A 14,971-nucleotide genomic window follows, 5' to 3' on the forward strand; every position below is an offset into this window, starting at 1 on the left:
GAAGGCTCACCTTTATTTTTCTCATCGTTTAAAAAAAAAACACACACCAAAAATTTTTTCCCCAGAAGAAAATAATACATACAGTCGGTGGGAGCTCAGAATAAGAGATAACTTCCTTTTGTATTTCTGTTGTCTTCCACTCATAGATTATGAATCTCAAAGAAAATAGCAATGATAATAATAAACCAGTTTGAGTGATCTTAGAAGACTACCAACTCTTTAGGATGGTCTTTGAGTAGGCTTTTATAGGAATTCACTATTGGTTTTCTACCGATTGTTTTATGATTAGAGAAGACATATACCTAGGATCTAAAATTTAGAAGATCAAAATGTAAAATGTTGAGCATAAATGAATTTATCAATGCTATGGTCAACTGAATAAAGTTTTCCTTCTTGTTTCCATGGATGTTTAATTTATAAGTATACAAATATCCAAAGGATTTTTAAATTACAATATTTTTTACAAATGGAAAAATATCTATGTGTATATCCATATTTTCCAGGAATCATTTCAGATAAATGAAAGCAAAGGTTCACTTGTAAGTATTAATATAAAGAACAGAAGTTCTTCCAGTGTTACACAGGCAAATTTTCTATATTAATCTGAAAATTTTTAAAAATGAATTGCATAAAATATGCTCACTCTTACTGCAATCCTTGTCACTGTTTTCCTTGTATTCTCTTCTCAATCAATAGTATACTTTTAAAAAGTGGCTATAATAATGTAATAGATGTATGTGGTTGTTCTCTGCTCCCTGCTCCGCAAAGCTTTTTTTAAAATTGTCTGAATAATGATTCAGTAAATTTGTGAAATCACATTGCCTTGTTGTCTAATAAATTATAGACGTGTAAATAATAATACTTATCTAACTGAAATCAATATTTGGGGAGCCTGGGTGGCTCAGTCAGTTAAGCATCCGACTCTTAATTTTGGCTCAGGTTGTGGGATAGAGCCCCTCATCGGGCTCCACGCTTGAGATTTTCTCTTCTTCTCCCTCTGCTCCTCTCCTCTGTTTGCACTCTCTCTCTCAAAAAAATATATACATACATATACATATATATATGTGTGTGTGTGTGTGTGTGTGTGTGTATACATATGTATATACGTAATAAAATCAATATTGAGATGTTAAAATTCTTGCCATTTCTTACAAATTTGATTTTCTTTTCAAGATTCAGTGGTTTTGAATATATCTTATTTTAGATGGTGGTTTCATGTCATTTTCCTAGGATAACAGTGGATCTGCAGAAGGTAGGGAACATTACCAAATACCTAAACACCAAGTGGTTCAAAAAAATCATTAAAGTATAACTCTGCTCTTTCAAAAACATCACAAAATGTATAAAAATGAAATGATTTAAAGATGCTCAGTGATATAATCCTTTCTGGTGTTGGTCCTCATTCTTCTCTGAGGAGGAAGTTTTGTCCTATTGCTTGAATAGCATCTCAGAGTTGACCCCATGCCAAAGGATAGAGTTGTAACTGGAATACTAGGTCTTATTTGACTAAAGTATTTTCTTTTGTGCTCTCAATTTTTCCACACAAATGCAAATGTCAAGTGTTTTGTTGGTTGTTTCCCCCAAAACCCAGTAGATTTAGAGTTGGGAGAATAATTACAGCCAAACAGTGCATTATAAACAGGATTTGAAATTACTCAATTTTACCAAGAAGTAAACCAGTCATTGGAGATCCTGCCGGCTCCTTTAGATGACCTCTCTTGAAAATGAAAATAAAGCCCTTTAGTATTGGACATATGGTTGTGAATGTCTTCCTGAGAATATGTTTTTAGGTGGACTACTATTCCAGAATAAAGTTGGCTCTTCTCATTTTTTTTATGAGCAGTAAAATGCGTTTCCTAAAGTTGAGCACAGTTTTGAAGAGGTGATTTGTACAAGAACAAAGTCTGTCTGAAGTCTCAAGTAAGTGTCATAAAGTGATGTCAGCCAAGAAATTACATTTCCCATTTTATTTTCCTAATAATAGTTATATTTATAGGAAAGTTAGTATGCTCCAGTTAGAAAATAGAAAGAGAACATGAGAAAATTAATGATATCATTCACAAAAACTGAAAACAAGTCAGAAAAGAGGGATTCATTAAAATAATGTCTATATTTATCAACCCTTCTATTAAGCTGACAAATATTAATTATTTAAAATCATGTCTTTTAAAAAAGTGATGGCTTGAAAGTAAAAGTACCTGAAAGTTCTTCAGTAAACTAAAAACCATGCCATTTTTCACAAAGAACAATTAGAGCGATGGGTTTCAATATCTTTTAAGGATAATATTTTTCAATATTTTTAAGGACAATCAGGATACAGTATGAACCTCAATCAAAGTATTCAAAGAGGACTTCCACCTACACCCCTAGGATCACATCTACTAACCTACCTCTATCTCTGTTATTATGGACAAAATATTAATATTCCTATACATTATTTAACCTTCTCTTGTCTAGTCGGTTTACCCTCCTCTGCTGTGTTATCAATTTTTCATCCTTGTTGGATCATTTTAATTAGAGTAAAAACCCAGTAAGACATATGCCATATTAAAATATGTATTTGTGCACACATTCTGCTCCATTAAAAGCCCCGTTTCTTTGCATCCTTATGTAATAAGACTCATTGAAAATATCATCTCTACTTGTTATCCTTCGTTTACTCTATTTAGGCCAGTATAATTAAACCTTCTCCCATACGACTCCAAGAAACAGGTATTGTCAAGGTCAACCCTGCTAAAATTCAGTGGTTTAACTTCTCAAGAGTTGATTATTTATTCCATCCTAACATCTTTCCTCACTTGATTTTCAAGATATCAATCTCTTCAATTCTCCTCCTACCTCCATCACTGCTATTTTCCTTCCCAATAACCTGTAAATGTTGGAAAGCCCCAGGATTTAGGCCTCAGACTTCTCCTTCACCTACACTTACTCCATAGGAGACCCTATTTAACCACGTAGTATTATTTATACACTTATGATTCTCCAGTGTATATCTCTGAAGCTGACTACTCCTCTGAATTCTAGACTTTGCATATATAATTATTTAGTCAACATCTATAGCTCAATATCTAATATTCATCTCAAACTTAACATAAAAAAAACTAAGCTTTTGATTCCTTACCTCTTCCAACAGCTCTCGCTCATCCACTCTACCTCATTTGGAGTATTTCTTTCATACATCATACCCAATCTATTAGTAAGTTCTATTGGCCTGAGCTTCAAAACAGATCTGGAATTTTACCCTCAGAATTTCTACTGCTACAAGCTTACTCCAAGCCATCACTGCCTCTTATCTGGATTACTCCAATAATTTATAACTGGCATCCTTGTTTTTGCCCTTGCTCCCTACGCTGCTCCCCTAATGGTCCTTTCACCAATGTAAATAAAATCTTGTCACTCATATAAAATTCCTTTAATTAATTCCTTTCTCAGAATAAATACCAAAATGCAAACAATGTCTTATAAGACCCCACCTGTTCTGGTCTCCCCCACCTACCTTCTTGTTAACTCATCTGCCGTCCCTCTCTCTTGTCCCAAACTCTACTCTGTCATACACACCAACTGTACTTGGATGTGTGAAACAATCCAAGCATGTTTTTTGGCTCAGTCATTTCCACTAGGTCTCTCCTTTGCCTGAAACTCTGGGCTTTAGATAAGCTTTCAGTTCACTTTCTCACACCTTGAAGGTCTCTGCTCAAATGCTCTACATGTAGTACACCCCTCATACACAGCCCCCCAAACTTCCTATTCTCTTTCACCCATTTTATTGTATTTGTCAGAGTTTTGTTATTTCCTTACCTGTTTATTGAATGTCTCCTCTTGCTAAAATAAAAGGCCACTGAGGGCCAGGCTGCCTTACCTGATGTTGTATGTAACCCAGAACCTCTAAGAGTTTCTGACATGCGGAAGGCATTCTGTAAATCTCTTGAAGAAAACCTCCATGTTTTTTTTCCACCTCAAAACTCAACCCATGATATGTTTTCTAATACATTTTACCATAAACTCTGACTTCTCCATAAAATTGTCCACCTATAGGGGTATCTGGGTGGCTCAGGTGGTTAAGCATCCAACTCTTGATTTTGGCTCAGGTCATGATCTCACCATTTGTGAGTCTGAGCCCCTCATTGGCCTCTGTGTTGGCAGCATGCAGACTGCTTGGGATTCTCTCTCTCCCTCTCTCTGCCCCTTCCCTGCACACTCTCTCTCAAAATAAATAATAAACATTAAACCAACAAACAACCCAAATTATCCACCTACATTCTTCTAATGTCTCCCCTTGGGACTGATAACTGTTCCTTGTAGGGAAGATTTTAAGTTTAATCATTAAAAAGAAATGTTGGAATTCAGTTTTAAAAGAAAATAAAAGTACAGAAATATTTGATAGGAATACAAATGTTATGAAGCTATCTTATACTTTAATTTTAAATTGAATATTTTAATTTTAAATTAAATTAAACTACTTCTGAATTAGAATAACTGCAGTATGTGTCAAATTCATTGAAATAGAAAGAAGTGTGGTGGTTGCCAAGGGTTGGTGGATGGAGGAAATGGGGAGACACTGGTCAAAGGGTAAAAACTTTAGTTTTAAGGTGAACAAATTCTTTTTTTTTAAGGTGAACAAATTCTGATGATCTAATTTATATCATGATGAATATAGTTAATAGCACTGTATGGCATATTTTAAATGTGCTAAGAGAGTAGATCTTAAGCTTTCTCACTAAAAAAATACCATGTGAGGTGATGGTAATGGATGTTGTAATTGACTTGATTGTGGTAATCATTTCACAGCGTGTGCACATATCAAATTCATCAATCTCTATACTTTAAATATATACAAATTTTGTCAATTATAACTCAATAAATTTGGGGGAAAATAACTTCAGCATAACGCATTTCAGCTGAACGGTTTTTAGAAACGATGCTATGTTATGTTCTTTCTAGAACAAGTTAAAGAAATGCACACATCTAGACCATAATTTTGATTTGGTTACCATCTGGTCAAAATCTCTGATGGTTCCCCACTGAGTGTAGCATCAAGTCCAAGTTTCTTACATTGGTATTTAAGGTTTTTAAGTTAATTACGGGCTACGTTTTAGGTTAACTCCATTTCTACCTCATAACCCAACCTTCCGCCATCATCCCCATTACCCAGAAACATTATGATAGTTCACATCTCATTGCTGCTTTGCTCACATGATGCTGTCAGTTACACTAAGTTTTGAAATCACACAAGTGAGTTTGTATAAATGATAAGTTTCTCTGAATTCCCAAATAAAGTTCATAGGAGTATTTCAACCAAGATACTACGAGTACCTTTGGATCTAAAACTTAGAAAATGTGTGACCTTAGCTAAGGAATGTCACTTAACCCCGGTTTGTTTGCTCAGCTATAAAATGAATATCTACTTTATCACTGTTACTATTTTTGAAAATAGAAGGTGCCTAATAAAATGCCTGAAACAAGTAGACACAAAGTGTGCACATTTATTTTATTTCCTTCTTCCAGCCATCAACCCAATTAATTGTCTATACCAAAGCTCTATCTGTATCATACAACCTCTAATTCATCTGGTTTCACTAGTTTAATCCTTGTCTTTTTTTTTTTTTATTTTTTTTAACGTTTATTTATCTTTGAGACAGAGAGAGACAGAGCATGAACGGGGGAGGGGCAGAGAGAGAGGGAGACACAGAATCAGAAGCAGGCTCCAGGCTCTGAGCCATCAGCCCAGAGCCCGATGTGGGGATCGAACTCATGGACCGTGAGATGGTGACCTGAGTAGAAGTCGGACGCTTAAGGGACGGAGCCACCCAGGCGTCCCTAATCCTTGTTCTTGAAGTTATTTTTTATACATTACTTATTATATGATTATACCAATAACTAAGGCATACACTCTCCCTGGGTACCAATCTACTACTGTTTTTAAGTATTAAACATGTGATTTGAAGTTTCAAAATTTTTATATTGATAAGGAATTATAAAGAGTAAGATAGCTCCCTAGGAGTCTGATCTATCAAAAGATGCATTTATTGTGAAATATTTTAAATATATGAGTTTAATATAACCATCAATCATTGTTAAATTTTCTGATTAACATTACTAAAAATGATGTGGGGTGTCATCAAGGGGTGGTAGTAAATGCAGAGCAATTAGTTTCTGATATTGTTCACAGAAGCATTAAATAGCTTGCATAAGATTATTTTCTTTAAACATTATGTTTTAAAATAACATAATGTTACTTCAAAATTACTGTCTTTTCTTTAAAGATGCTTAAACTTTTTCATTAACTGATCTAGATAAATAATTTATAAGTCAAATTAAAGTCAGAGCCTATGTTGAAATTAGATTTTCTCTGAAGAAGTAAAAAAAAAAAAACAGTTTGTAGAAGGTTAACTCTGATTAGGTAAAAAGAATTTCTTTCAAGTGATGCTATTTCTGTCACATTATCTAAAATTACAGATTTTCTTCCGGCTTTATAGTTTGTGTTTTTAGTCCCTGTTGGGGCACATTGTCCATTAAGTACTTTTCCGTCAAGGTACTGAGTAGTTGTTCTTTTTAAACACAATACAGCAAATAATTTGTTATCAAATGTCCTGGTTGTTTCCTATTTTTTTAAGTACTAGATTTTTTTTATATGAATTGAATTTGCAATCACAACTATTCATTCAGGAGAAAAAGAACCTGCAGATTGAAAAACAGAACAATTTAAAGGAAGGTTCGTTTTGACATTTAAACTTCAAGTAAAAATTAAACTTTGCCAATAGTATTGAATCATAAATAAGACTTTTGTTTTTAATGAAAAAGTAATGTTGTACGTTACAAAAATTTTAAATAAGATAAAATTTGTACTCTTTTTTCATTTTTACCTTTATTTTCCACAGTATTCTTGCAACTTGCCTGTCACATTTGCCTAGATAAACCAAACTGTGTCTCAAGTTTGGAATAAATATTATTTTGAGTATACTGAATATTCTGAAGAATGTGTTAGCCATTTATTTGTCATTATAACCGTTCTACCAAAATTCTTTTCAGTTTTCTTGAGAAATTCCCATATATATTCCCAATTCTATTATTATATTAATAAGCCTTTGGGAAATCTTAGAAAAATGCTATGGTGTGCCTGGGTGGCTCAGTCGGTGAAGCATCTATCTGACTCTTGATTTCAGCTCAGGTCATGAGCTCGCAGTTCATGAGATAGAGCTCCACACCAGGCTCTGTGCTGACAGCATGGAGCCTGCTTCAGATTCTCTCTCTCTCCTCTCTCTGTCCCTCCCTTGCTCTCTCTCTCTCTCTCAAAAAAAACATTAAAAAAGGCTAAAATAATTAAGAAAATTAATAAGTCATCAGCATCAGTACTAGGTCTATAAGTTTATTTCTAAGGTTAAAACACCTTTAGATGGATAGATAGATATAAACAGAGCTAAAGATACAGATATAGATAGATCTATTATTATCTATATTTACCTATTATCTACCTATGTATCTATCTATCATCTTCTGTAATGATTCCAGACATCTTTACAAGAAAGAGCAGCATTTCTTTCAATCAAATTTACTAAGACAGGACATGGCAAACCAGCTTGATCTGACCAAATCAGCTTAGCCATAAAAAGAACTGTTAATATTAGGTATATAAACACTTTCCTCAACCAAGGTATATTTCAGTAAGAAACCTGCTTAGAACTATATTCCACTTTCGTTAAATCCCATTTTAGAAGAATAATATTATCTTCCTTCTTGAGAGATGTTGAGCAAGTCTTTTCTGAGGGACAGAACTGAGAAAAGTGTATTTCCTTCTAACAGTTCTGCTTCTGACCTTCTCCTTACTGCTCATTTCTTTTTCACCAGGAAACACTTAGCAAAATACTTTCCCTGAGAATATAATGAGAATATGCCCATAGGAGTAACTTCTAAATTAAGACTAGGGAAACCAAGAGGGTGTCTGACAGATCCATCCCAAGGCTCTTGAGGGGGCTTTTTAGCCTCTAACTCTATTTCATGTTACATTTCCTTTGCCAGCCATTTCCATTTTCTGAGAGTAGTTCATAATAACTCAAGAGCCTGTTGTGGTTTTAAATTCAGAGCCAAGTTCTCTAGAAACAGTGAATATGATCATTCCACAATTAGACAGAAATAAATATTTTCCCACCAAAATTTCTAATGTGGCTGTTTAATTTCATATATGCTTCAAACTGACCTTTTAAAAATATAACTGTGGGTAGTTTCCACTGTATCCTACTGGGCTAGGATTGGAGAATCAATCAAAATGGTATACCTTCAACTTTCTAAAATCTTCTAGAAACTGTATATCCCAATAAAATTCCAGTCATATCTTTTCCATAAGACTTTTTGTCTCATGGAAAGGATTTCACAGCATGACTCAGGATTTATCCAATATTCTTTTGAATATAGGTTAATTTCTCTTTTTGGTACCTATTGAGGGTCTTATTATTGGATGAAAATTTTAATTGTAACATCTTCTTTTTAACAAAAGATTTTTAAAATCCAGTATGATTAATTTTTTTTTTTTTTTACATTTATTTATTTTTGAGAGACAGAGGGACAGAGTACAAGCCAGGGAGGGGCAGAGAGAGAGGGAGACACAGAATCTGAAGCAGGCTCCAGGCTCTGAGCTGTCAGCACGGAGCCTGATGTGGGACTTGAACCCACAAACTGTGAGATCATGACCTGAGCCGAAGTCAGATGCTTAACTGACTGAGTCACCCAGGTGCCCCTAAAATCCAATATGATTTAAATGAATTGATTTTATTATTGGTTCTTTTCTGGATTAAGAAAGGTAATAGTTTTTGCAGATATGTACGCTATTCTATTTAAAAATAAATATACTCTCTTACTACATTTTTATCAACTGAGAAAAATTAGTGTTTCTAAAGAAAAATACACCCTGGTAAAATAAGAAAGGTTAGCTTGAAATCCCCAATCTTCTGTAAATTTAAAGAGTATATTATTGGGAACATAAATGAGAAATAAAAGAGTACCAAAAACATATGATAGTGGTTTATATAAACCCTAAACTTGTGATTTATATATAGCCATTGACAGAACAAAATGAAATTTGAGAAAATATAAATTGATAGATTTATTAAAAAGGAGAGAATCTGGGGCGCCTGGGTGGCGCAGTCGGTTAAGCGTCCGACTTCAGCCAGGTCACGATCTCGCGGCCCGTGGGTTCGAGCCCCGCATCAGGCCCTGGGCTGATGGCTCAGAGCCTGGAGCCTGTTTCCGATTCTGTGTCTCCCTCTCTCTCTGCCCCTCCCCCGTTCATGCTCTGTCTCTCTCTGTCCCAAAAATAAATAAACGTTGAAAAAAAAAAATTTAAAAAGGAGAGAATCTGACTGTATTATTATCTACTGCTGAGTAACAAATACTCTGAAACTTAGTCTCTTAAAGCAAAAAACAATTATTAGCTTAGTCTCTGTGGATCATGAATTATAGCATTTATCTGGTTGCCTCTGGCTCAGAGTGTCTCAATAATGCTACATTCAAGATTAGCCAGGCTTGCAGTCATCACAAGGCTTAACTGTGAGCCCTGATAGATCTCTCCTGGACCTCACCCAGTCTGTTGACAGGCCACAGGTCCTCACTAGCTATTGGCTAGAAACATCAGTTCCTTGCCATGTGATTCTCTCTGTGGGGCAACTCACAACATGCCAGCTAGCTTCTCATGGAACAAGTAAGCCAGAAAGTGAGACATGGAAGTCCAAGGTAGGGAAAAACAGTTATTTGCTAACCTAATCAGAAAGGTGGCTTCCCATTACTGTTGTCTGTTATTTGTTAGAAGCCAGCCATTAAGTAAAGCCCACACTCTACAGAAGGCATCAATACCAAAACGCAGAGATCACTGGAGACCATCTCAGAGCTACCTACCACACTGTCTATATGAAAATAAAGGTGTTATTATAAAGCAAATTAAGTGTTGCATAGCTTAATTATCTCAAATTTAAAGTTGCTGTAAACATTGCTTCGTTGTATTAGGTAATAAGAGCACTTCAACAGTGATATATTTAGTTACTTCCTTCTCATTATCCAAGAAAGAAAATCCAATGCATGAATTGGGAAAAAGTACTGTCAGCTGTTGATTGATAAAATTAGGCCGTTAGATTAAAAGCTAAAAATGAAAGAATGACTATATTTGACTTTCTCAAAATCTGGTGCCAATCCACCCCTTTTAGAGAGATGATAGAAAGGAGTCTTAATTTCTTTGATCCTAATCCCCTGAAATTGTTATGTTATTTATCTATTGTCTTGAAGGAAATGAAAGTAATGTATATTTTCCTCTTTTCATTTTTGAAATCCAATTGGGGGCACTGGACACCCTAATAGAATGTTTTTTAGTCATGCTTAGTGATTAATAACTTGCTTCACTACAAAAAATATGTGTGTGATTATTATCAAATACATACTCTACAATTTTAAAATCTCACGAAGAGAACCCACACACATCCCCCACATGCATGCTGAGATAATTGACATTGATAGCTGAGATGATCTCAACACAACCTACTTCCCCACGCAAATAATAAAAAACAATAAAGGAAACAGGAACCTCCTATATGTTTTTATTATCATCAAGGTAAAGTCCTGAAAGAAAGTATTACTGATATCTTTTGTTCACGTGGGGAAAGATACAGATGTTTGATGAATGGAAAAGAGACCACTTCAGTCATCTATGCTTGAAAATTTAGTAAAATTGCCCTCCGAGTGACCATAGATATATTGCACTCTAGAAATGAACACTAGAATCTGAAATTTAAAAATTCATTCCACATGTATAAACCTTCTCTTTGTTTTGGGTTATGTTAAATTCAATGACTGAAATGAGAGCTGCTATGATATTTCTGGCTTCTAGAACCTGAGGCGTCCACATTAGAAGGGAGCTCAGTTTTTCACACGCCTCTGGTCTCTTTGGCACATCAATAAAATTATTCTTGCAATATTATAAAACTGCTACTGCTTTAATAGGGAAATCAGAAATAGGCAATTTCTTAAGAAAGGAGTAGGGGTGGGTCATGGTTAGAACAATCACAGGTGAAAAAAAAAAGAAGAATCAGGTGTTCTGGAAAAGAAAATGAGGGCATATAGCACATTTTTTAGAGTAGCTGGAAACACTGATAGCAGGCACACAGGGAACTTGAGTGTGTGGGTGGAAATAAGGAAATTAGGAAGTCACTAGAAAAGTTGTGAGAGATTGTATAGAAGACAGAAGGGTCACTGTGTTTTTAGAGGGAGATAAAGAAAATATGTGCACTTCTCTAATGTGCATCTACAATGAGGAAGCATAACTCTGCTCCCATCAACTAGGAAACTGGAGTAAAAGACAGTGATGTACATAGTAAATTTAATGAACACAGTTCTGAGGACCTCTCAGCACGGAGAGTTGCTTTGTGTGGTCTGGGGGAGTTTCTGCGAAGGGCAACAGAATCTTCCACCCCGAAAATGCCTTTTTGGCATATGGATTATTTTCAGCTGATTATTTTTAAGAAATAGCAGACATAGGAAGAGCCCGGACAAGCAAGTAGCTCTTACCCTTTTGTAAGAGACGTTTACATTTGTAAGGGGAACCTCCATTTATAAGGGTGTCCCCCTCTCTATGCCAAGAAAAGGATGGTGCTAAATCTCTAGAAACTCAATAGAGGAGGCAGGACTTAAATCTACATAACAATCGTACCCTTGGTCATTGTGCTTTTCCTGTACCCTCAAATAACTAACCCAACCCCCACATGTTTCTTGTGTCCTCAGCTGGAGGTAGTACTTAAGGTGACAGCTTGGGCCATCTTGAGGAGTTACACGGTTTTCCTCGGTATCTCCCATGTAAACAAGAGGTGTACATGTTATTACATTTTTATTTATTTTCTCCTGTTAATTTGTCTCTTATTATGGATGGGGGGAGTTCTCCCCAAGAATTTAGAAGGGTAGATGGAAGATTTCTTGCTCCACACCTGCATGTGGGGAGGCTTAGAAAGAAGTATATTTTCCAACAGGGGAACATTTCACAGAAGTCAAATGAGTTATGGCTAAATTTTACTAAGAACTTAATATATCCATTTTCTATCACAGAACCCAGGGGAGTAAAGACCATTATTTTGCACATTTTACAATTAAAGAAACAGAGATATAGACAGCTTAAATAATTTGCCTAAAGCAAAAAATAAACAGATAAATAAATGGAAGGGGCAAAGATGTGAATGCATCTTTCCAGAAGTTGTGCCCTCTTCTGTCTCTCTAATGGGATTAAACAACTCAACTACTAATTAAAGTTTGGATTTCTTGAAATCCATCCCATTCCAGGGTACATGCAAAAGCATCCCCAATTTACTAATGCTAAAGTGATGTATGAACATACCAAAGATAAAGGAAGTTATGTCAACTGCTATTCAAAGCCTATTAACAATTCAGAATCCAAAACTTAGTCTTGCTGTCAAAATCATGGAGCTCAGCAAATGGTACAATTTAGAGCTTGTTTTGTTTTGTTTTCTGCTTGTTAAACATTTACTGGCACATCACAGACAGAAGTTCTTAAGGATACGCGCGCGCGCGCGCACACACACACGTATCTGTATATATTCTACACATATATCTATATATATTTTATACATATAGTCACGTGAACTGAGGAGACCCCGGGCCCTGAGGCCTCAACCTGGCCTGTTCCATAGATGTCGCCGAAGGCTCTTAGTCTCCTCATGAGAAAGAATTCAAGGATAAACACAACATAGCAGATGAGTGACACAAGCAGGAAAGTTTATTAAAGTAAAGCTACCTTCAAAGAGATGTGAGAGCAGATGAGGTCAACAGAGAGACAAGAGAGAGCTGTGTCCCCGGGGTTCAGATTTCTATCTTTTATGGACAGTTGTTAAGGGGAAGAATACTCATTACTTGAGGTGGAGATTTCTTGGAAGCAGGATTTTATACTTTTTCTTCCTTTTTTGGTGAGGGGTTTCTGGCCTACTTTGTCAGCCATCTTGGGCCTATCTATTTGATCTGGCTTCTTGTGGCTTTGTTTTGGACGGCTGCCAGGACAGGCCTCTGACTTTCCCAATAGCTGGCCATGACTTCCTTCTTCTTTGCTGGCTTCCAGACATCCTGTCCGAACCTAACTGCCTCTAACATATATACGTATATATCTTTATTTTTTTTAGAACAGACTTTATTTTGTAGAGGAGTTTTGGGAGTAAAGTACAGAATCTCTCATATAACTCCCTTTGTCCCCACACATGCATTTCATCTCCCACTATCAACATCCCTCCCCAGAATGTCATATTTGTTACAACTGATAAACCTATATTGACACATCATTATCACCTGAAGTCCATAGTTTACATTAGGATTCATTCTGGGTTTGGTGTATTTTATTGGTGTGGACAAATGTATAATAACATGTATCTACCGTTATAGTATCATACAGAATAGTTGCACTATCAAAAAGATGATCTGTGCTTTATCTGTTCATCTCTTCCCTTCCCTAACTCCGGACACACATTGACCTTTTCACTGTCTTCATAGCTTTGCCTTTTCCAGAATGTCATACGATTGAATCAAACAGTATGTAGCCTTTTCAGACTGACTTCTTTCAGTTTGTAATAAACCTGTAAATTTCCTTCCTGTCTTTACATAGCTTGATAGCCTACTTCTTTTTAACTATCCTTTATATCCTAATATTCCTTTGTCTGGATGTACCTTGGTTAATTCAGTCATCTGCTGAAGGATATCTTGGTTGCTTCCAAGTTTGGGCAGTTATGAATAAAGCTGCTACAAGCATTTGTGTGGACATAAGTTTTCAACTCCTTTGGGTAAATATCAAGGAGTACAATTGCTAGGTCTATGGTAAGAATATGTTTAGTTTTGTAAGAAACTGCCAAACTGGCTTCCAAGGTGGTTGTACTCTTTCACGTTCCCAACAGCAATCAATGAGCGTTCCTGTGGCTCCACATCCTTGCCAGCATTTGGTGTTGTCAGGGTTTTGGATTTTGTATATTCTAACTGGTATATAGCGATATCTTGTTATTGGTTTAATTTGCATTTCCCTGAAGACATATGATGCGAAGCATCTTTTCTGTGCTTATCTGCCATCTGTTATCTTCTCTCTGGTGGGGTATCTGTTAAGGTTTTGGGCCTATTTTTTTAGTCAGGCTGTTTAAATTCTTTTTGTTTGGTTGTAAGAATTTTAGATAACAGTCCTTTGTGACATGTATTTTTTTGCAAATATTTTCTCCCTCATAAATTTTCTTCTACGGAAAAGTTACACCTAAGTTCTGCACTGATTTCAAACCATCTGTTTTACAAGTAAAAGCAATTCAACAAAAGAACTGGGAGGCATTGTTAAAAACAGCATGTGGGGAGCAAGTCCAAGGATCATTATTATGTAAGGACCTTGTTTCAATGGAAGAGAGGAGAGGAATAGTGGGAAAAAGCAGAGTACTTAGGTTTTACATATCCATTTGATTAGATGCTGTTTGAGGAAATGGAAGGTCTTTGAATTCATACTGCCTCTAAATCTATTTCTCTTTAGTTGAAATCCTTTAATTTTAAATGTAATTGCCCAAAGTTAAACTGCACTTGTAAAACATATGACTTGGAGAAAGATTAAATTTTATATTTGTGTAATCAGTTCCAGCACGCCATCAGAGGAGGGTAGGAATTAAGCCTCTGAAGAGTAATCATTTCAGAATAGCACCAATAACTATATAAAATAATCAACAGTATATATTCCCCACATTATGGCTTCAAGTAAAATTATTTTTGTAATTTTATAATGTGCTTTTTTTTTAAGCCTCCAGGTGCATGTACCCAATTTAACATTCTCGCAAATATAGCTTTTTTTCCCATATGAAATTATTTTGATTCAATGGTATATGACTTTTTCTAGGCTGGGAGGAGGGCAATCCTCAGACTGCCTGGAGGATAAACCACATTCTAATCACATAAGCATATGAAGCTTTGCTGGATGCTGGAA

The 14,971-nt window shown here is 35.6% G+C and overlaps 1 long non-coding RNA gene across 2 annotated transcripts in view; it reads right to left on the bottom strand.

Moving 5' to 3' along the window:
- LOC147582354 (uncharacterized) overlaps positions 1-14,971 on the bottom strand; it is an 862,122-nt gene that overhangs the window by 338,969 nt on the left and 508,182 nt on the right. The window lies entirely within an intron of this gene.

Source organism: Puma concolor, chromosome A3, assembly GCF_028749965.1.
Source record: "Puma concolor isolate L17-30 chromosome A3, mPumCon1.1.hap2, whole genome shotgun sequence".
NCBI lineage: Eukaryota > Metazoa > Chordata > Mammalia > Carnivora > Felidae > Puma > Puma concolor.